Source organism: Tyto alba, unplaced genomic scaffold (genome assembly GCF_018691265.1).
Source record: "Tyto alba isolate M040663 unplaced genomic scaffold, T.alba_DEE_v4.0 Super-Scaffold_27, whole genome shotgun sequence".
In the NCBI taxonomy this organism is placed as follows: domain Eukaryota; kingdom Metazoa; phylum Chordata; class Aves; order Strigiformes; family Tytonidae; genus Tyto; species Tyto alba.
The window spans coordinates 3226743-3248589 of NW_024881301.1; the positions used below are offsets into that span (position 1 = coordinate 3226743).

The 21847-nt window shown below is 39.0% G+C and overlaps 1 protein-coding gene across 5 annotated transcripts in view; it reads left to right on the forward strand.

Moving 5' to 3' along the window:
- Window positions 1-21847, forward strand: part of NOL4 (nucleolar protein 4) — a 195212-nt gene that overhangs the window by 81591 nt on the left and 91774 nt on the right. The window contains exon 1 of one of the 5 annotated variants that reach the window (XM_033001102.2): window positions 15235-15327. The exons of the other annotated variants lie outside the window; for them this stretch is intronic. The gene's annotated coding sequence lies outside the window, so the exon portion shown is untranslated. Of the gene's footprint in view, window positions 1-15234; window positions 15328-21847 lie in introns of those variants that run through there. 5 annotated transcript variants of the gene reach the window in all.

The following is a 21847-nucleotide window of genomic DNA, read 5'->3' on the forward strand; positions in this document are numbered from 1 at the left end:
GTATGATTTCTCTAATCATTCTGAGAATTTTGGGCTTCTAATTTGAGGCACTTGATATCATGGAGGTGAAACTTATGGATAAATAACTCAAGTTTCTGGAGTTGTTTTCACTCGATATGTGAGATCTGAAACTGTGGCAACTTGAAGTATTTAGAAGCTGTGTTCATATTAAATACATTAATTAAATACCAGACACTCAGTGAACTGCATATGGATAATATGCTGGAGAAAGCCATCTATGGTTCTGGCTTTATTAACTGAGTTGACATACTGTGTATTTTACTTGAGGCTAGGGTATCTATAAATAGAATGGCCTCAGGCCTGTGGCTTAGAGACAGGACCTGGGTTTGTGTGCTGCAAGTTGGGTGAAAGAAAGCCTTGGAAAGGGTTTCCCTCTGGTATTAATACATGTATAAATATGTGCAGAGAAAAGATGGCTTTTATATGTACCATAGGTTCAGTGGCTAGAATACTAATATCCCTGTTCCTGAAGCCTTTACCTCCCGTGACAGCCTAATGAGACACTGACAGTGGCTGTCTGCTTGTCCTGAGTGAATGTCCTGCATTATGTTGTTTGTGCTGTACTGAAGGATGCTGTGAGGTTGTTTGACTGCTGTCCCCTTGGGAAGCTCAGGAAGAAATGTACTGAATCTCTTGTGATGCTATCCTCAGAAACAGTTTTCTACCTAAATAAATACCATCTCCTGGGGATCTTCTAGAATAGTAACCACTATATGACTGCCAGGATCTTTTCAAACTGTGAAAATCTAAAGCTTGAACTACAGCATCTCTAATATGGAGGCAAAGTTAAGATGCATCCCCTTTTTGATGCTTTATCATTTACTGACTGAACAGCATTGGCTTCCTACCTGTTTCTATGCGTAACTATACACTTTATACGACATGTTCAGGACTAAGCTTTCTTAGGGACTTTCATTCTCCTTATATACCATACAAAAGCTGAGGTCATCCATGATGCATTCTCTGGTATTTCTTGTAAGTGTGTGCTAAACAGGGGAGGGAAGAGTTTAAGACATTCTGCTGTATTCCTGTGTGGGACTTCTTAGCTGGAAATATATATGTGTATTCTAAAAGTCTGTAGTGTGAGTCCAGCTCATCAGACCCACTGATGTGAGCTTGACAAACAGCTTGTATGTTCTTCTGCAGAAGAATCTTCATAGAAACACCTTGTGTTTGATAGCTTTATATGGAAGAGTAGCAGATTTGAACTTCCCAGTCTACAGCTCCTAAGTATTTTATACATAAATTGATCTCTTATCTGTACACTTATGGAGAAATGTTGGCTAAAAATCTTTGCTGCTTTTTCAAACTCTTTTTAAACACTACAAAAAAATTTACATACAGAATATGAATTCATTAACATATTATGTTCTGTGTGCTTCATTGAACTTTATTGCATTATAGCACTTGGAAAACTGATGTTATAAAACAAATACTAGCACAAGATGCTCTAAGCTTAGAGAAGACAAAATGAGGAAAGACTAGAATAGAAAGTAACGTGGAATGAAGAGACATTAAATAAACTCTTGGACTCTTCAGTTTGGAAAAAAGGAAAGATGTCTGATGGAGGGGTAAGACAGGGATCTGTACAGTTTTAAGTGGTGTATAGTGGTAAACGTGGTATTATTCTATACTCTTTCTCGTACTGTAGCAAAATGGGGCACTTAATAAAATGATTGGGCAGCAAGATCATAAGAATCAAAGGACAGTTTTGCACACAGGACATCATTAAGTTGTGGTATTATTGTCACAGAATGTTGCAGAATCTGAAAAAATGAACAGTTCAAAAGTGGAGTGGACATAGTCCTGAAGCATAGATCAACTGATGGCTATTCAATACAGTTTTTAAAAATCTTTACTCAGAGGAGATCATAAAGCATTGATTGCTGGAAGCTGCAAGGATGTACTAGGAGAAGGATCATCATATTTTACTGTTCCTACGGTCTTTTTCTCAACATCTGCTTAGAATTGAGATACTTGGCAAGATGCATCTTTGCTTGATCCACTGTGATTATTTGTGCTTGTTTTTAGATTTCCAAGCATCACATGTATATGTCAGATACTTTATGGTGTATACTTAATAGTATCAAGCAAGCGAAGCCCTGCAGATAAAAGCAGTGAGGGGATTCCCTTCACCAAGCAGAGCATCAGAGAAGCAATACGTAGCAAAACAGGAAGAAAAGGCAGTGTTCAGTTGCATGCTGTATTGCGAGCCTGCTGTGTGAATTTTTATTTACATTGTGCTAATTATGATCGTGAACTAGCAGAAAGGCTGAATGTAACCTGAACGACTCTTTTAGCTCCCCCAATTTCCTACTATACTTTTTGCCATCAGGTGAAAAAGTATTCTTCAATTAAAAGCGTCTGATTGTTTTGTAGAAACACGCTCTGTTCAACCATTCTGAGGCCTTTTAGTTTGTTACTGCTGACAATTTGCTACTGTTTTTTTGAATATGTTATTAGATGTGCCAATGGGGTGGTAGAAGAAAATGGCTAGGCAACAAAAACAGTGCTATGGAAGTTATCAGTGTGCAAGCCCTGCTCTGGTCATGAGAGGGAGGGGATGCAGAACTGGGATTCAGGAGGATTGCATTTTTTTTTCCTCGTTAACTATGCCCTGGTCAGGTCTCTTGATTTCTCTTTGTCTTATTTCCTGTCTGGAGAGTGGAGGTGATACTATTGCTTTAAATCCATCTATTTTATGTCTTGCTTGATTAAGCAGTAAGCTTTTAGGCCAGGGATTTTATTACTATGTATGGGTACAGTGCCTGGCATAATGGTGACCTGATACCAGACAGGGCATGTAAATGCTAATGCACTTACATGTGTACGTACATTAAGCAGAAATACTTAAAAAAACAAACCAACCAAAAGAAAAACTACTTGAGGACAAAGAATAGGCAATTCCTTGGCTCTTGACTTCTGCCCTTTTTTCTCTCTTTACTTCACTTTTTGTACTCTGCTGACACTCTCACTTTCTTTTCCTCAACCTTTCTCAGGTGGCAAGAAGAATCTCTCTAAAACAAAAGCCTGACTTCTTGATGGTGTATTTTAAAAGAAAAAGTAAACTGTGAGGGAATCACTGCCTGAACTGCATGTGCCTGCCTCCTCCAGACACGCGCTTGGGTACTTAGATGTGCTCCTTAATGGTTGCTCTGTGCTGCAGCTGGACCCACCAGCTTGGCTGCTTGTGCCACCCTCATTTCCCTCTCCTGTGCAAAGCGTGACACAGTCACACGTGCCTTGGAGGCAGAGCTCAGTGGAGATGCAGGTGTTACAGGCAGCCGTGCAAGACATGCCTACTGACAGTGTCAAACCACCGTACCCGCTCTGCAAAAACAAACCGGAATCACACATCCATCCTTCTCACTGGGGAACTAGTACCCCCCAGGACTCTGGCTCTCTGTGCATCCACGACCTTTTAGTGATTTGGTGTCAGGAAACGTGAACAAAAATTAAAAAATAAAATAAAAGGCATTTTATTATTTCAGTGAAAATCTTTAAGCCTGAGATGTATGGGAAAAATGTTACCATTCTCATTTTGATGTAATCTGAGCGTTGGTGGGGAACAGTCTTCCTGAATCACGTACGCTAGTGGGAGTTTCAGAACTGATCCGTAGGTGGGAACTAACAATAATACCCCACACATCTCACTGCTGCACTGCATCGATGGGGCTGGGCTGGTACCAAGAGTCACCATCAATGTTAGCCTCACCAATTTTGACTTGCATAAGGGACATTAGACTTGGTAGCATTTCTGTTTTACAGTTACCAGCCATGTGATTGGGAAGGAAGTGGCACTTGAACTCCTCAAGATTTGGCTACACCCCTCATCATGCATTTAGTATAACTGCATCTTTTTCATTTCATAAATTGGAAGGTCTCAGTACCATTAAATTCACCCACTGGAGACAGATAAATTGTGCAGCACCTGCATGAGCTGCTGTGCATGACTAGAATTCCAGCCCCTAGTCCTAGCCATGCACTCTTCACTGAAATCAGTTTTGTACCATGGGAGCCCCAAATGGTTTTTTCACTGCTTGATAGGGTTTTGAGCAGTCCTTTTGTTGTTTGTCCAAGCATTGTAGTGCAGTTTGTAAATCTCAGCCCAACCATCCTTTATAGTGAATGTCAATTCATCATCCCCCTCTGTATATGAAGTACTTGGACCCCAATGCAAACCCTGATGACATCAGTGAGCAGTGGACTAGAACTTCAGTAAGCAAGGTTAATCAAGGTGTTCGGAAGTTGCATACACAGAATTTATTTATGTTGTTGTGCCTAGAGAATACAATTGAGAGCATGTCTTTGTCTTTTTCATGGTGAGCAAACTGTTGCCAGTTAAGGCATCGATGTTGCAAGATGTACCATATCCAAAGACTGCTGAAATCACTGCAGTAATCCCCACAGATTTAAATGGATTTTGCCATAGGATTTTTCCTTATTATAAAAGTCGTGCTTAATCTTGTAGTGTACTGCAGACCAATTGTGCATTGTCATTGGGAAGAAGCAATAGGGAAAGTTTTTACTTCAGCTGAGGCTTAAAGACTATTTAATTTATTTGTTGTCTTAGGGTAGACAGTCCATATAAGTCCTATTCTTCCCTTTTGTGCAACATATTGGAGTTTGGTTTTCACAAATTCACTGATTAAATGTTTGTTTTTCTCAAAGGAGAAGAGGGAAGAAGATATCCATCAGTGTCTTGACATGATATTTTTTTCTGCTACCTTACTATACACATGGAGAATGCTTTGCTTTGAGCATTAGAATATCCTGTGGATGTGATATCCCTTTCCCCTCACTTTCCTCCTCTACAGTGAATACTCACAGATCAATTTTATGGTGCCATCTCTGTTCTGTCCCTATTAGATGTTCCTCAACTTTAATGTCTATCTGTGAAAATTAGCTGGCAGATGGAGTGAGCAGCCAAGGTTATAACCCAGGTAATGCTCTAATGTCTCAACTTCTGTTTATTTGTTTTTCTTATCTGCAGTGCATAAATGATTTACTGCAGTGTAGGTGTCCTTGGAATATTTTCTTCATATAATTCTTTGAGGCTAATGCCAGCTGAGATACTGAATCAGTCAACTGCAGTCTCTTCTGGTGAGAATGTAAGATAACAATTTAAATGACAGTTTCATAATTCCCCTCTGGAAACTGAGTTTAGCTGTTGCTCCTACCAGGGCCAAATAATTATTGTTTATATACCTGATGATGAAAGTTAACAGAGCTTTGAAACTAGGTGGAAACAGTGGGAGGAAGTAAAGTTTTCTTCATATTCTTACTCATGTCCTCTCGACGTGGTATTGCTTCAGCATCTCATACACAAGTCTTCTGGAGATGCACCTCACAGCAAAGCAGAGAAGTGATGCAGGTATTTGCACACAGATCAGCTATGCTTAAAAAATCTTAGATCTACCTGTCTAACTGGGTGTTTGACAGCTAACTGTTTTACAGTTTGCGCTTTAGCTCCACTTTATTCTCTCCCCGAGTTTTCATTCTAGCAGCCGTGGGGTAATATGAGTACATTCCTTACAAATACACTGACATATATGGAACCAGAATGAAAATTTGAGTATTCAACTCTTTTCCTGTATTGTATGTTCCATGATTATGATGTTTTGTCAAGCCAGATCTGGCTAGCATATCTTTCTTGCCTCTTTTTATAGTTACGCAAAGAAAAAGAACATAAACTGCTTCACTTTTGAGTTTGGAACTCTTGGTCTTATACCAAATATTTATCCTTATATTTTAAAAGATAAATATCTGGGTTGCTTTTTTGTCACTTTGCTGGGCCATTAATGTGGTATCACTTTTATTGTTCCCTCATCTTGATTATTCTGTGTGTCTGTCATAAATGGCAGCTCCTGGAGGAACATCATCAGCCAATATGGTTTATGTAAACTTTGTTACTTACTGTGATCTTTAAGACAGAAATTACTTAAAATTTTTCCTCCTGCTCTGCATTCATAAAGCTATTCAGGGAGCATTAAATAGAACTTTCTGCCTGGCATGATTGGGAAACAGGCATTTTTTGTCTTTCAAAGCTATTTGTTTACAGAACTTTCAGTCATCTCACTATGTGTTGTTACATCCTATTTCCAGCTTTTTTTTAATATCAACATCTTTCTCCTCAGCAGTAATTTAAATTACTGGGAGTAATTTAAAATACATGGGAAGAGAAGCCGTAAAATTCTGAAAAGACCAAATATTACGTCAGAGAAAATCAGACTTCCTGTTACATTGAAAACAGACCTAAACACATGCAAACACAGAAATGGACAGTAGGTCATCCAAAGTACTATAGTGACATGATTTGGAGTAATAGGAAGGAAATTTGATGCAGCTTCTAAAATTAATTTCATTTGAAACCATGAACACTATAAAAAGTATCTATCATACAGATAATATCTATTGCAATTGTATTATGCTTTGTGGGTTTTATTGTTTGTTTGTTTGTTTGTTTGTTTGTTTGTTTGTTTGTTTTTTGAGGGAATGGAAAATAATTTTAGCATTTAGAAGTCATGTTCCAGTAGAGCTATTTCTGCTCCTGGATAGGAAATAAACAGGTGGGAAATGTGCACAGAAGAGTGAGACAGGAGAAGTAAGCCCTAGTGTCTCTACTAGTAATCTTTAAAATTAATCAATATCCCATAATATCATAAATATCAGCAATGAAGCAGAAATTACTTCCATAAAGCTAATTTAGATTAGGTTTTATTTTCTTAACTAAAGGTAGTATTTGATTTCTTCAATGCTTGAACAATAAACATTTGGATTTCCTGGATTTTTAAAATCAGCTGAAAAAGCCAGACTGAATAGTGTGGCACAGAGATGCTGCTTTCTCACTGAAATTATGAACACTAAAAGAATAAAGCAATAAATAGACTGGTCATCTTTTTTTTTTTTTTTTTTTTTCTGTCTGACAAGCCCATCCTTATGCCAGCCTGTCCCATTTGGATGGATTATGCACAAAGACACAAGATTGTACAGCAAAATTCACATGAATAAACAGAAATCAATTAGCTTCTTTGATAGTGTTAAATATAAGTATTAGAAGTAACAGATACAGAAAGGAAATAAATTCAGAGAGTATACTTTAACACCGTATAACAGGGATATCACTGACCTTGGCAAACATAGATTTGGAAATGAGCTTTCTTATCTCAGAGTGTGAATAAGTTTTACATTACTAAACATTTTAATTGTCCAAATTTACATGGTGCTAAATGCAACCTTTATGTGATAGTACCCAGATCGTATTTAATTTAAATATTTTAAGTGAATTTCCTATTTGGGAATGTATAGGTTAATGCTCACACTTATATTTAGGTAAATAAAAATGATCTGACCTTCAAGGCATCTTGCATTGAAATGGAAGATAGCAAATGTGAATCTTGCAATGTTGCAGTTCGTGTCCGGGGAACTGCAAATGAAAAATTTAGAGGTCTTCACTGGTCACATCAGTAGAAACTGCCCTAAGAGCAGGGTTTCTATGCAAGAGCATAATAATTCGATGTAGAAATACAACACACTGAGAAAGAGTCAGGAGCTCAAACCTGTTAAGAGCCAAAACTATTAGTGTGTGAAAGAGCCACTGAGCTTGTGACCAGTGTAGGGCATGTGTGTGTGCTGTTCAGAAAAAGGTCGGGGTGTTCAAGCTCAAGCACTGGAACGTGCAGACATTCAGTCAGTTTGATAGCTCTCCTCAGGGTTTGTGCTGGGCCGTTGCAGCTTGCTTGCTCCCATGCAAATCTGTTCTAAAGGAAGCTAGCCCTCAGCAACAGGGGTGGAAATGTAATCCCTCCGGGTTTCCTAAAGGCCTCTCTTAAAGGCTCTGTAGTATCTCAGTGGTTGAAAAATCAGAAATGGCGAGTATGAATAAATATTTAGTACTCTCAGTGGAGAGAGGTCACCAGTGGAGTCTAAATAGATTTACAGCAGGGCTCTTGCTGTTCAAAATATTCATAAATAGTTCAGAAAAAAAGGCTGGAGGGTAAGGTGACGCATGTTGTTGACAGTAATAAGTTACTCAGGATCGCAAAACAAATCCTGATTGTAAAGAGTTGCAGAAGAATCTCATGGTACTGAGTGATAAAATGATGTAAGAAATCCAGATGTGGTGAATGTAAAGTAAAAACAACAAAGAAATGCAATCCTCAATTTATATACAGACTAGGAGGGCTATGAATGGTTGTTACCACCTTGGAATAAAATCTTCAGGGGATAGTAAATAGATCTATGAAAACATCAGCTCAGAGCTCAGTTATGGTTTGCAAACAGACTGTTAAGAATTTTTTGAAGTAGCACTGACGATACAGGTTAAACAGGATTTGTACATAGTTGTTAGACCAGATAGTGCAGTTAGAAAAAATAGTGCTATGGATTGGTAGAAGTATTGCTAAAGATATGGGTTTAACAGGATTTGTAGATGGATGTTAAATCAGCTAGTGCAGTTGGAAAAAGTAGACAAGCTTTTTGGCACATAAACCTTGGTGAGGTTGCAGACTGAAGATCTTAATATAGAGCTTAATACTGGATCCACCAGGAAGGAAATAGAGAGCAAACCAGTGAACAGTAGCATCCCCTTTCTCAACACCATCACAGGCAGGATATTGGGCTAAATTGACTTTCTCTGACCCATCAAAGCAATTCTTATATTCCTGTCACAGCCCTGTGTGAATTTATGTACCTATAGTGCCATTCTGCCTTCCCTTTTCCAAAAAAGTATATAGTAGAAAAGGTACAGGGAAAGGTGATAAGAAAGATCAGATATATGAAATTGTCTCCATGAGAGAAGAAACTACATTGACTATGACTCTTTAACCTGAAAAAAGGATAATTTAAGAGGATATGACTGACATTTGTAAAGTCATGAGTGGCATGGAGAAGATTAAGAAGGACAAATTGTTTGTTGTCTCTCATAATAGAAAATGTATGGGCCATCAGATGGAATTGACAGAGGTCATGACCAGAAAAAGTAAAAAATACCTTTTTCTGCATCACAAAAGAATGTTGTAGGTGCCAAATGGTTATTATATAAAAAAAAAAAAAAAAAAAAAAAAAAAATGGAGGGAAAATCCTTGAAGAGCTTTAAAAGGCAAGAAGGGTCTTTAAGCTCTCCATTGGCTTTTTGCATTTTTCGGACTGTGGTATGCCCGTATCATCAACTGGTTAATTTGGTGTCGCACTGCAGATGAGACAGCTTAAGTGTTACACAGTGTGGACAAAGCTAGTCCTGCCCTGAGCAACATGGGCATGAGTCAGCCTGCTCTAGTTGATCCAAAGGCCAGAACCTACTTTCTAGTCCGGTTCACAAAGTTGACAGTGTAGCCAAGATGTGTAAGGTAAGGTTTAGGAAATGTCTGACCTGCAGGTAGCTGGGTGGTGGGAGGGTAAGCCTGGGAAACATGCTCACCCTGTTCTCAGTCGTGCCTCTGCTGTTTCCTGGTGCAGGGTCAGGAGAGCGTGTCTGTTCTTATCCTCTAGCAGGAGAGTGGTAAGGGCTTATCGGTGGAAATAGCAACCTGTATTTCAAAGTCATTATTAGTTTCTATATATCCTTTTTCAGTAAGAATGCCTACCAGATATAAATATGGTGTATTCTTGTATTGTTGGTCTCATTCACCAGAGACTGACCTGCCACAAACTAGCCCATATAACTCATAGAATCACAGAATAGTTGAATTCGGAAGGTTGGACTGGCGATTGCTCAGTCCAACCCTATTGCCTGTTTAAGAAAGTTATGAAATTAAGTTTTTAGAAGATGTATAAGCACCAGATATTTGAAAAAGCAATTTTGTCTTTGCTATGCTTCTCCACCACTCCCGGTCTGATAAACTAATTTTACAGATCTAGAAAAAAGAACACCATACTGAGAACATCTGACCTCATCTTGCATTTATGATTTCAGTGTACAAATACTTTAGTTTAATGCTGTTTAATGTCTCTCATGTCTCACAATGGTGTAGCTTATCCCTTCAATGAGTACTTCTACATTTGGCATTACATTCCCAAAATGCAAAGCATTTGCTTAAGAAGACAAAATTATATTACGATTTTAGGAGTATAGGCTGTTTTAGTTTTTCTGTATAAATTACTTTAGCTATTAGAATGAAATCACAATAACTTTTATAATTTTGCATATTAAAAAAATCCTATCTCCTGAAATGTGTCATTACTTAAAAAATAATTTGATTCAAAAATCCTGAACGGTGATTATGCTAATAATTACTCCTACTTGTAAACCTTGAATAAAGTCAGTGAATTGAGAGGGACCACAGATAGAGAAAAATGGTCTATGAGGTACCAGAAATAGGTCCTGGTTGCCTATATGAAGCAGTAGATAAAATTACAGGAGGAAAATGCTTAAATATATGACACATTTCCAAAAATAAAATAAGATTGTGTTTAATCATGGAACAGCTTGGGTTCAAAGGGACCTCATCTTTAAGGTCTAGTTCCAAACCCCCTGCTGTGGCCAGGGAAACCTTCCACTAGACCATGTTGCTCAGAGCCCCATCCAACCTGGTCTTGAACACTCCCAGGGAGGGGGCATACATGACCTCTCTGGGTAACCTGTTCCACTGTCTCACCACCCTCACAGTGAAGAATTTTTTCCTTATATCTAATCTAAATCTACTCCTTTTCAGTTTAAAATTGTTACCGCTCATCCTATCACTACACTACCAGACAAAGAGTCCCTCCCCAGCTTTCCTGTAGCCCCCTTTAAGTACTGGAAGGGCACTATAGGGTCTCTCCAGAGCCTTCTATTCTCCAGAATGAACAACCCCAACTCTCTCAGCCTGTCCTCATACTGGAGGTGCTCCAGCCCTCTAATCATCTTCATGGCCCTCTTCTGGACTTGCTCCAACAGGTCCATGTCCTTATGTAGGAGGCCCCAGAGCTGGACAAGGTACTCCAGGTGAGGTCTTATGAGAGCAGAGTAGAGGGGGAGAATCCTCTCCCTTGACCTGCTGGCCACACTTCTCCTGATGCAGCCCAGGATGCAGTTGGCTTTCTGGGCTGTGAGCGCACATTGCTGTCTCATAGTCAGTTTTCCATCCACCAACACCCCCAAGTCCTTCTCCGCAGGGCTGCTTTCAAATCCACTCATTGCCCAGCCTGTGTTTCTGCATGGGATTTCCCCAACCCACGTGCAGGACCTTGCACTTGGCCTTATTGAACTTCATGAGGTTTGCCCAGGCCCACCTCTCAAGCCTGTCCAGGTCCCTCTGGATGGCATCCCTTCCCTCCAGCGTGTTGACTGCACCACACAGCTTGGTGTCACTGGTGAATTTGCTGAGGGTGCATTCAATCCCACTATCCATGGTAAGAACAATTTTGTTGCACTCTAAAGTGCAAAAGCAAAAATTTTCTTTTTCATTCACATATTTAGGTGTATTCTGATTATTGGCTCTGAGCCATTAGTTCTGTGCTTAGAATGTGAAAACTGTGTGTTTGCTGACAGAAGGTGGTGGTACAGCTTGCACTGATTTAGGCTGCTTCTTGATTTATCACTGCGCTAGGACTTAAGATCACTCAGTGTTTTGTATAAGGAATTCATCTGACAAAAGCAGGATCTGAGTTACCAAGATGTATTTAAAAAGAGAAAAGAAAGGACAGGGAATTAGGAGTTTTAAAACCCCAAATTACAGGTTTGATCCTATAAAGTACTGGGCACTGTTGCTCTATTTCAGCAAGACTTACATGTGCTTAAACCTTTTGTTCAGAGCTTAGCATTTAGCACTGTTTAATCTCAAATGAATAGTTCTTAAAAAGAAGATTGATATTTCCTTTCATGAACAGATTTCAAAGGACTCTGTGAACAGCGATGTACAGAAACTATATAATAAAAATGAGAGTTCAGTGGTGATTTCACAGTTAAGCATATTAAAGAAAAAGACAGGAATTCAGAACAGAAACCTTGACTTTCTTGTCAACTTTTCATGTTGTACCTATATATAATTTTATTTTCCTGTCTTTTTTCCTGTTTATTTTCAACATGAAATCCTCAGACTCCTCATTTATGGCCAAATCTGTGAATTCATGCAGAAACGTAGGACAGGATGTGTCTTCTGAGCTCCCACGTCTTGTCTTTAAACTGTGGGTGTTCTGTTGAGAGGAAAAGTGGATGTTGTGTATTCACCCTCATCCCCCTACCAAACAAGAGGGTAGACAAAGGGAAAAATCCAGACTCCAACCTTGATAAAGGTAGTGAGAGCAAGGAGAGTAGCCTGTTTCTTCTAAGGACTTAGAGCTGGTTACTCTACCCGAGCCTTAGAAGTGTGCTTCCTTGCTCCCGGTATGTTACATGTATGTGTTGTTCCTTAGAGTAGATTGCTTAAATACATGTTGTCACCTTTCATTTTATCTTATTCCTTGTTTTGGCAGTTCCACCTGGGTTCACTAAAACTATTGCCTTTCCCTGGGCATACCCAGGGATATACGTATGCCACAGGGATACCTGTGAGCTCTTGGATGTTCCAGAGTATCTCTAAACTTTGCACATTTAAAGTGCTTGTTCCTCCACATGTGTGTGAGAGGGTGTGTTCCTCCTGAGAGAATGATTTGGGTATTCACCTGAAATAAAACCCAAGAAGTTTCAGCTAGAAATGGGAAGAAGGTGGCCAGGGTTAATTTGGATCCATTTTAGTAGCTGGATGTTACTTGTTTAGGGTGCTGGCAGGGAAATCCATTCCCTATCCAACAACTAAAGGAACGTAGTACTTACATTTTGTACTTGATTGAAAGACTGAACTTTCAGAAACACAAGATTTAGTATTACTATATGGAAATTATGCACATGAGCATTAGGAAATGAATGTTTGCATTCTAAGGGCAATATTTACTGATTTCTACAGTCTTAGTTTGTGAAACAAAAAAGAAACAGAACTTCTCTTTCATTAACCATAATAGTAGTGTAGCTATTTTCACAGCATTAATTTTGCTGTTAACTGTTCTTTTCACATTGTCAGGAGACAGCATATGACAGGAAAAATCTGTAACATCATTCAACATCTGATTATATGCCCTTTTTCCTCAAAACCAATTTGCATGCCTACAAATATCAGTGTTTCCCAGTGGAACGGAAGGTGTAAAATATTGTTTCTTGAGCTGAAAATTATTTAGCCAAAGATTTTTCAGTATTTGGGAATTCTGGCTGGCTGATTTCAAAAGCAAAACCATATGTCGCTTACATGATTTGGCATTTCTCCAGTTACATAGAACATGAGTGGAAAAGTGGAAGAAAAAAGAAAAACCTAACACTAATTAGATGATAATAAATACAGGTGCTATACTATGTGGTGTAATTCATCTTCATAGCAAGCTGTGGGATGAGTCAGAGCCAGCAGATTCTGAGGGATACTGTTTTGTGCATGTCTATTCTGGACACACGCGAAGATCCAAATTAAGGTAAAACTGAAAGAGTTGTGTAACACTGAGATACTTTCCAAGGTTACGGAACTGCAATATTGCCTAGCCATGGAAAATAAATGGTATGCTTTTTGTTTGGTTGGGTTTTGTCTGGGGACTTCTCACTGTAAATGCGATTAGTGTAGTACCAGGAAAAAAACAGTGGTTTGAGGGTAATTTGGAGATCCTAACCTAGGCTTCCCCATGCCCCCCTCCCCCCAGACTTCCCAACAATTTCCTTGTCCATTCCAGGCAGCAAGGTACACCCCCGAGAAGGCACCTTCCCTCTCCAACCAAAACCTTATTCCTAGCCTTATGTGGTTTGCTGAGACCCATTTGGGACTAACCTGCCAACTATCCTATGTGACTTGCTGTACAGGGAAAGCTATTATACATCTGCTCACTGTTTTGCCTGCTCCCCCAACCCCCCTTCCCTCCCCATAGGAGTTGTGGCTAAATGCAGCCTCTGGGCTCTTTCTCTTTCATGTGTGAGAGACCGTCATGGAGGTTCTTTTAAAATTTCCAGAGAGGAAAGTGGATTGAGAAAGTGTAGATTTGACTCGTCTGCAGCTCTTTTACTACTCAGATAGGTCAAGGCATTACAGGTACTGAGAGGACTGTGTATCTCACCTGCTGATGGGGTGTCGTGTGTGTAGCCACACACGTTACGTGCTCAAGAATGAAGGCACAAAGGAGGAAGGAATCTGTTCTGTGCAAACAAATGGTTAAAAACATGACTAGAGACTGGCCTTACATTCTCAGTTGCTGCTTCTTTAATGTGAAAGCTCACTGAGACATGCTTGTGTCTGAAATAACAGGAGAAGACACAGTCATGCTCCAGCCTCCAGGAATTTACCACATTAATATAGTCTGTGGTTTTGTAAGAGAAATTAAAACACAAAGAAAACCCTTTTGCATGAAAATTTCATTGAACAATTAAAAATCTGTAAATAATTGAAATGCGGGAGCTATAAAAGCTTTCTATTATTCTCATTGAGAAAAACAAATATTTAACGCATAGGATCCAGACATTATTTTGGGGCAGTAAATAGCTGATATTTACAGTATGGATTACTCAATTTTCTTTTGCCTGATGAACAGGACTCCCAAAGCTTATTGTGGCTGTTTTGTCGTTTATATAAGACACGTGGCTACTGTGATTTGCTTTTCTTGGTATCCCCTCCCCCATCAGCAGAAACCTTTGAGCTTCAAACACAGATGTTACACTGTGCTCTTTGTGTGCATGTATGTGTATGAGTGTAAAGCCATTAAAGAAAGACTGCATGACTAATGTGCTGGAAAACCAAAACTGAAGCACAGGACTCAGCTTGTGACTTTATTTCTTTTTCATTATTACAGTGAAACGTTAGTGTGGACTAAGTCTAGGACTAACGTGTATGAACAGGCAGTGGTTTAAAAGCAGCCATGATGCTTATAACATCAGCAATTTAATGTAAGCAGGAATGACAGTTTCATTAAGGAATACTATCATCTCTCAACCATATTCTTAACTAGTAATCTCCCCGTAGCAAAATACATAGCTAATCAACCTCCCAGCCTGTCAGTAAACTTGCAGGGGAATTAAATCCTAGAGGAAGAAGCCCGTAGCCCTGGAGGAAGGCTGAGTGCATGTTTCACTGTCGTCTTTTCAGCTCATCTCAGTGGTCCCACTGCTAGAATGTGCTCTGTTGTCATGGCAACCCCATCTCCTGCTTCCTACAGGAAAGATTAGCTCGTACTGTGCACTGGAGAGAATTTAGGGGAAGTCAAGCTAATCCCTGGGTGCACTGCGAGAGAAAGGTTGGACCTCGCCTGAGGGATGCTGTATCTGCAATGATAGAATTGGCCTGCCACAGACACTGGTATTTAAGTTGAAGAGCAGAATTCACAGTAAGTGTCAGATCCTCCAGAGAGGAATATTGAATGAGGTTTTCTAAGTCTTGGTGAAGACTGTCCCATGCCAACAGTGGAATAACAGCAGGAGGCTGTGTGTGGAATACCAATATGTTTCACCCGTTCAGGTGGTATTTCAAATATAGATTCAAAGCCTCAGTTCCCTGGAAACTAGGTGATAAAATTTTAAAACATCATTGTGAGACGCGCACCTGGAAACCTGAAGCATGTCTCGTTTGGTGCATAAAGCTGAACAAGTGACGATGAGCGTGCCTTACAAATTGTGTATGCACTGTGCGGCGTGCTTAAGAATTCCTGTGTGCTGAAAAATAAGCGGGAAAGCGTGAGGAAACCGATCTGTGTGTGCTGCAAACTCAACTGCAAAAGTGCTGAACTATCAAATTAAGCATGAAAATTTACAACTCCTGATTCAACCTTGTTTTTTCTTCATATTAAAACCCAAACAGAGAAAACATGAGCTTTTTAAAGGTATAGTCATAATACAAGATTTTCTTTGAGGAAAACTCATTTTAATGTAGCTTAATGAAGGTGGCATGTGACATGATGCAGCGTGTGAAATGTGTGTTTGTTTTCTTGCTGGTAGAGTTAAACAGGAGGTATTCTAGCTATTCCATTTCTGGTTATTTTAATCCTCTGGTTTTCTTTGATATGGTCCTGTATTTCACTTTAATAGATGCTGAATACTCCCAGCTTTAAACTAGACTGTTTGCAGTAAGATTTTAACTGTCTGCTTTTTATTACTGTCAGCTTTTCCTAAACTTATTTTTTTCAGCAGTTTGTACGTTCAGCCTATGCATTTTTACATTTTTAGCATGCATGTTCTTTCTGTTTTTTAATCAAAAAATAACTCTGTCATTATTTAATGGTTATTTAATATACAGCAGTACTCTCTAACTTAGATCTGTTATGCATATGTGTTTTACATGTATAAAATGTATGTGTGCTTGTGTGTTTCTGCAATACATACATACATACATATGCGTATGCAGACAAATGGGGTCTTTGTTTTAATGAGGCCTATTAGTAATGCATGATAATATAACATCGAAGAAGTAAAAGACCTGTTTTCACCTTGAAGGATAGATATTTTTCCCCTATCTAAATGTTTATTGTTGCGAAAACCTAATAAACACACCCAGTCCGCTTAAAGAAACAGCATATGTTGTATTTCTGTGTGTGGCTGTAGAGTAAAAAGGGAAAGCATCTTGACAGATATGATGAAAAAGCACTGTACTGCCTTTCCAGAGACCTGGGTCCATGGAATAGGTAGTGAAGGGACAGCTGTTTCTTTCTCCTCCCTCCCAGGGCAGCTCAGAAAGAGTCACATATAAGCTCCACATTGGTTAGTGTAAGAGCGGTCTTCCCTGAAAACTTACTTTTTTTGGCTGGTTTACCAGTTCGTAAGAGCATTGATAATCAAAGACAATGCCTGTCTTCTTTGTAGTTAAAAAACTCAGTAGCCAATGTACATCTATTATATGGAGGGCTATGAAAATAAACACAAAAGCTATGGAAGCTTTACGCCATTATTTAGGCTGGCCCTTGAATCTGTGGTAGGCATATGGGTGACAGGGAATCCACACAGTGCCAAGCAAAGTGGAGATCAGGCTAAGAGAAAATTCATCAAATAAATGTTTTTCATTAGAAAGAGCACTAAGAAAATATTGTTTGTTATCTGTCAAATTAAATTACTGATTAAAAAGTCCCTTCTGTGATAAAATAATACAAGGAAACATTTGCCAGAGAATGAACTGCAAATTTTCACCACCTTTGTGAGGGTGTGTTTTAGAGTGACACCTTTTAACATAGCTGTTTACACCTTATAAAATTTTTAGATGGTTAACTGCACAAATTTTCTACCTTCTGTGTCCTTTTAATAAATGAATTAACCAAGAAGTTGTATTTTTTTATCTCAAGGTCATGATTAGTTTCCCTTTTCTTTTCTCCAGCATTTAACTTGTGTATGGAATAATGTTGACTGGTCAAACATTGTCTCAGCTTTTTTTGTCCTGTGCAAAATGCGTGATTTTAGGAAGTCGATCCAAGTTTTATTAGGACTGAGTTTTCACAAATGCACTTGAATTCATCATCTGCATTTCTAGACAACTTTAAGCACCAACTGTAAACAGGATTAACTGCATGTGAGGAAGTGCAGTGAGGTTCAACGCACACACCTAATCCCATAACCTGTGTTGCATTCTCTTCTGAGAAAATTATGTGAACACTCCTTGTAGCAGTGGGACTGTATCACACACGGACAGGTACAATTGGTAAAGACTGCTCATGCTCAGGAGTTCAGGCCTCCAAACTTGAGTGCATTTCTGTATAAACTCTGTTTTGATTGAATAAAATTCATTGCCATGAGTTACCAGAAACCAAAAAGCAGAGGTCACTCTGCTTGCTGTATACAAAAAAGCCAGAGTTCCTAAACTGTTAAAAAGAATAGATGTAGTATTTTCTGCCAGGGCTTCCCTGTGGCACTCTGCTGTTGGGAGAACTGCTGGCTTCCCCACAGCAGTGGGTCGCGCCTCTGCCCAGGCTTTTCTCTTCATCCAGTTTGTGCCCAGCGTTCCTGCGCCCTGCAGCCCCGTGCCACCATCCCCGAGATTGTTCAGGCTGTCTGCTGGCTAGATGTTGAACTGGCTAGCATAATGCTCTTTGATGTGTCCTTCCCATGCATAAAAGTAAGTAGGGTGATTTAATCTATATACTGATTCACCAGACCAAGTTTTTGAATTATGACACGATTCAGAAAAATACTGCTAATAGTGTGTCGCTCTTTCCTTGAAACATTTCTCACTATTGCAAAAATAACCCCCAAAACTTGTACAGCAGAGCTTCTGCCTACAACCTTCATTTGGAATTCATGACTAACAATTTGTCCCTCTTTCACTGAGAAACTCATTCATGGAAAAATAAGTAAGATATTCAGTACTTCCCGGGTGGTGTGCTGCACCTCACAGAACCTGGCTGTCTTTTAACATCCACAAATCTGATAAAATCACAAAATCTGTTCCGTCCCAGCAGGGATCTTGCTGCTCGTATTCTCATTAAATCAACAACAGAAATCACAAATTTACACTATATACAGACTTTACACATAACGTGTGTGTCTCTCTATATCAGAAATTTATCATTCACATTTTGGTAAGAAAACGGTAATAGTGATGATATTTTTTCTTGACTGCAAGGCATTTTGTTTCCTGAGACATCTCTGCCTCTTTTATTCCTTTAAAATGTATGTATATACGTCATCTTTCCAAAGAGCCTGTAAATGGCCGATTTGAAGGTAGCAGAAGTGTCCGTCAACGAAAGAAGTGTATCTTCAGTTGAAACAGGAAGTTAAATCTGTTGAGATTTTGTTTGTCCTTAACCATAAGCTCAAATATTTTGATTAATATTCTTATTTTTCTTTTGTTTAAACAAACCTGCAAGGATTTAAAAAACATCTTTTGAGTTGACAGTTTGCCCTAATTTGAAACAGTAATAGCCAGCCACATAGGAATATTTTGTTTCTTTGAAACCTTCTTTATCTTATTTTTCTCCTCAAAAGTAAAACTCTGAAGCCACTAATTGTATGTAAATTGCATGCATTTAATGAACTAAATTATTTCCCAGGCTGCACACACTGGCTTCCGTTGACTAGTGAGATTAAGATCACATGCATCCAAAAGGTAGATTTCGGCCCTGTGTATGATGTTCTTCTGTCCAGCTTTGTAGCAGCTAATTTAAAAGTGCTTTCTCAGTGCTGTGCTGCTGGCTTTGTGACTTTCTGCGTAATAAATTCTTTATATTAGCTGAAGAGCAAAGCAAACCACCAGTGTTAGTTTTTAGCAGGGCTAGGAGAGAGAAACCAAGATTTCCTGAGCAAGTTCTCTGTTTCTAGTGGTAGTTGAGATACTACACGCTGTCTGGCTGACAGCCCTAATACTGAAAGGAAGTGGAATTGTTCTTGTTGCAGCTCCATTTCTCTAGTATTGTATGCTGTTAACCATAGCAAACTGAACTTTTTAGTCTTCTCTAGAGGTCATTTATGAGGCCATAACAGCAGGTGGCTACAAGAAGCATGAGGGGTGTACATGCATCCTCTAGGGCAACACTGAGGTTTATTTTAGATTCCAAATATCAAAATACCAAATGTCAATAACATCAATAATATCAAAATTGCAATTGTAGTAGGAAGTTGTACAATGGGAAGCCAGGGTTTCTGTCATTCTGTTGCCAGAAGAGTCCACCTGGAGTTTTACAGGGGATAGGAGAATGAATGTGAGCTCAAGGTTTGAGTGATCAGTCTTTTCACATGTAGTGCTTTTTAATTTCTCATTGCAAATTTATTCTTGACAACAGATTAGTCATTGTATCCTGGTGTGGACCCCTTCAGTGGTCTGTCTTTAGGTGGATAATCAGTCATTTTGAGTTTGTCATTTCTCTAGTCATTTGGTTTTCTGAAACATGCTGAGGAGAAGACTACTGTATATGTGGGTTGATGGCAACAACAGCAGCAGTCCGGACTGCATCTGTGATTTGTGAATGCTTTCAGCCAGCAGCAAAGCAAATGGGATCTGATCAAAACTATGTTTTGTATATTCAAGTCCAAGGGAAACAATGCCATGATACTCACTAATGTCCTTCCATTCTGCTCTTTGCCACTATGTAAACTACTGAAGATTGGTTTTAATGGCTCATATTGTGGTTACCACATGATGAGAAATTGCATTAACAGTACCAGTCCTTTTATTGTCTGCAAATGTGCTGTCAGCATAAGTCCACTTCTGATATAGAAGTTCAGCCTCTATTCCCTGTATTGTTTTCTTAATTTTCTCCAGCAGCAGCTGTGGTGCTCAGTTTGGCAGGAACTCATAGTGTAGGGAACTCCAGAAACTGAAGATTTCAGTGCTGAAGTTAAAAAGAAATTCATTTGGGGAAAACAGACTGCTTGAGCATCAGGTGATGACATGTACATAACGGGGACTCCACACCAGTGATTTTCACCACATTTGTTAAGTGCTTTTTGCCTTTTGTTGGAGATATTTTAAATTAGAGCCATCTCAGGTGTTCTTCAGCAGAAAAATATAATGTTGAAATTAAAGCAGTTCTGACAAAATTTTAATCTTCAAAGGCTTCTCGAATTCAGCCTGAAAGATTTCGGGCCAAAAGTCCAAAAGCCTCATAGAACATTTTTCATAGTGTTGAGAGGTGTAGGTTGAAACCTCTGATCTGAACCAAGTAGTCCCATGACTTGAATTTAGGTATTTTCTGTATCATTGGTAACTGCTCCATCTCCATCTAGATGTGTTTTTCTCTTCTTTGCTCTGCTGATAATGTGTATACAACACAGGAGAGAAACACTGACTCTGTATCCCAGTGTTCTGAGACTTAGCTAACGTTGGGGAGGCAGGATCAGGAACTTGAAAAGCTGTATTTATCTGTTTGTGTAAAGGTGAATGCCAGGAGTATTTCTGAAATACTACAAACTTCTCTAAAGAGGGAGATGATATCCTTAGACCGCCCTCTAAATGCTTCCCTATCGGAGCTGCTGTATTTGACATGGGGTAATAGAGAGTCTTTCTTTTAGAAAGACTGTTCTTTGAGTCCTCCACAATGAGGTCCTCCAAAATTTTTGTTCAGGTGTTGAAGAATCAAAGATGGTAGCCATTTCTTTGCTTAGACAGCTGAAATTTCTTTAAGTACCTGAACTGATGTATACGGTATGATCGGTCAGTTTGTGTCAACATTTTCCTGTATGTTGGAGCCTGTCACACTCATTTAATCAGGGGCAGTAAAAGCATGCTTTCCTCAGATTGTTTTGTAATATTTGAACCTCTTTTATGTCTAGCTCTGAAGTTTCTTTTGATTCCTAAATGGAAAATAAGACACAGTCTCAGAAGCTGTCGTAACTGGAGCACCTCAAGGTGCCATCAGCAACAAACTTTCCCACCCAAATTTGCATTTGAAGTGCAGCAGATGTGACTGCAGTGTGTTTACCATTGCCAGCTTTCCCTTAGGTTGTTTTGTTGTTGTTGCATTGGTTGTATTATTTCTTCTGGTGGCAGTTATATGCAATTGCAGAAAAGGAAAAATCTGGTGTTCTGTGAAAGAGGACACACTAGGCACTTCATGCTGTTGAGCACTGGTATTATTGTTTGCTTTTACACTGGATATAAAAGAGAACAATCCACCAATATTGTAATAATTATTAAGTAACGTTCTATTCATGATCAAGATTGATACCATGTGTTTCCCTCTGCAGCATGCATAACTTTTCCAGTTGATCCATTGGTAATGACTTTTCACCCAGAAGTAATAAGCTTATTCTATTCTCAAACCCACCTTCAGATCCATGTTCTGCTTCTAAAAATTTTAAACTAGCTTCTGGAAAATAGAGTTCCTTCAGAAGTGGTGCATAATTGTTATTTAGGAAGGAAGTTAATGAGTTTATGAAGGTGATGCTAAGAATTGCAAAGCAATGATCTGGGATTTGAAAGAACTTCCCAGG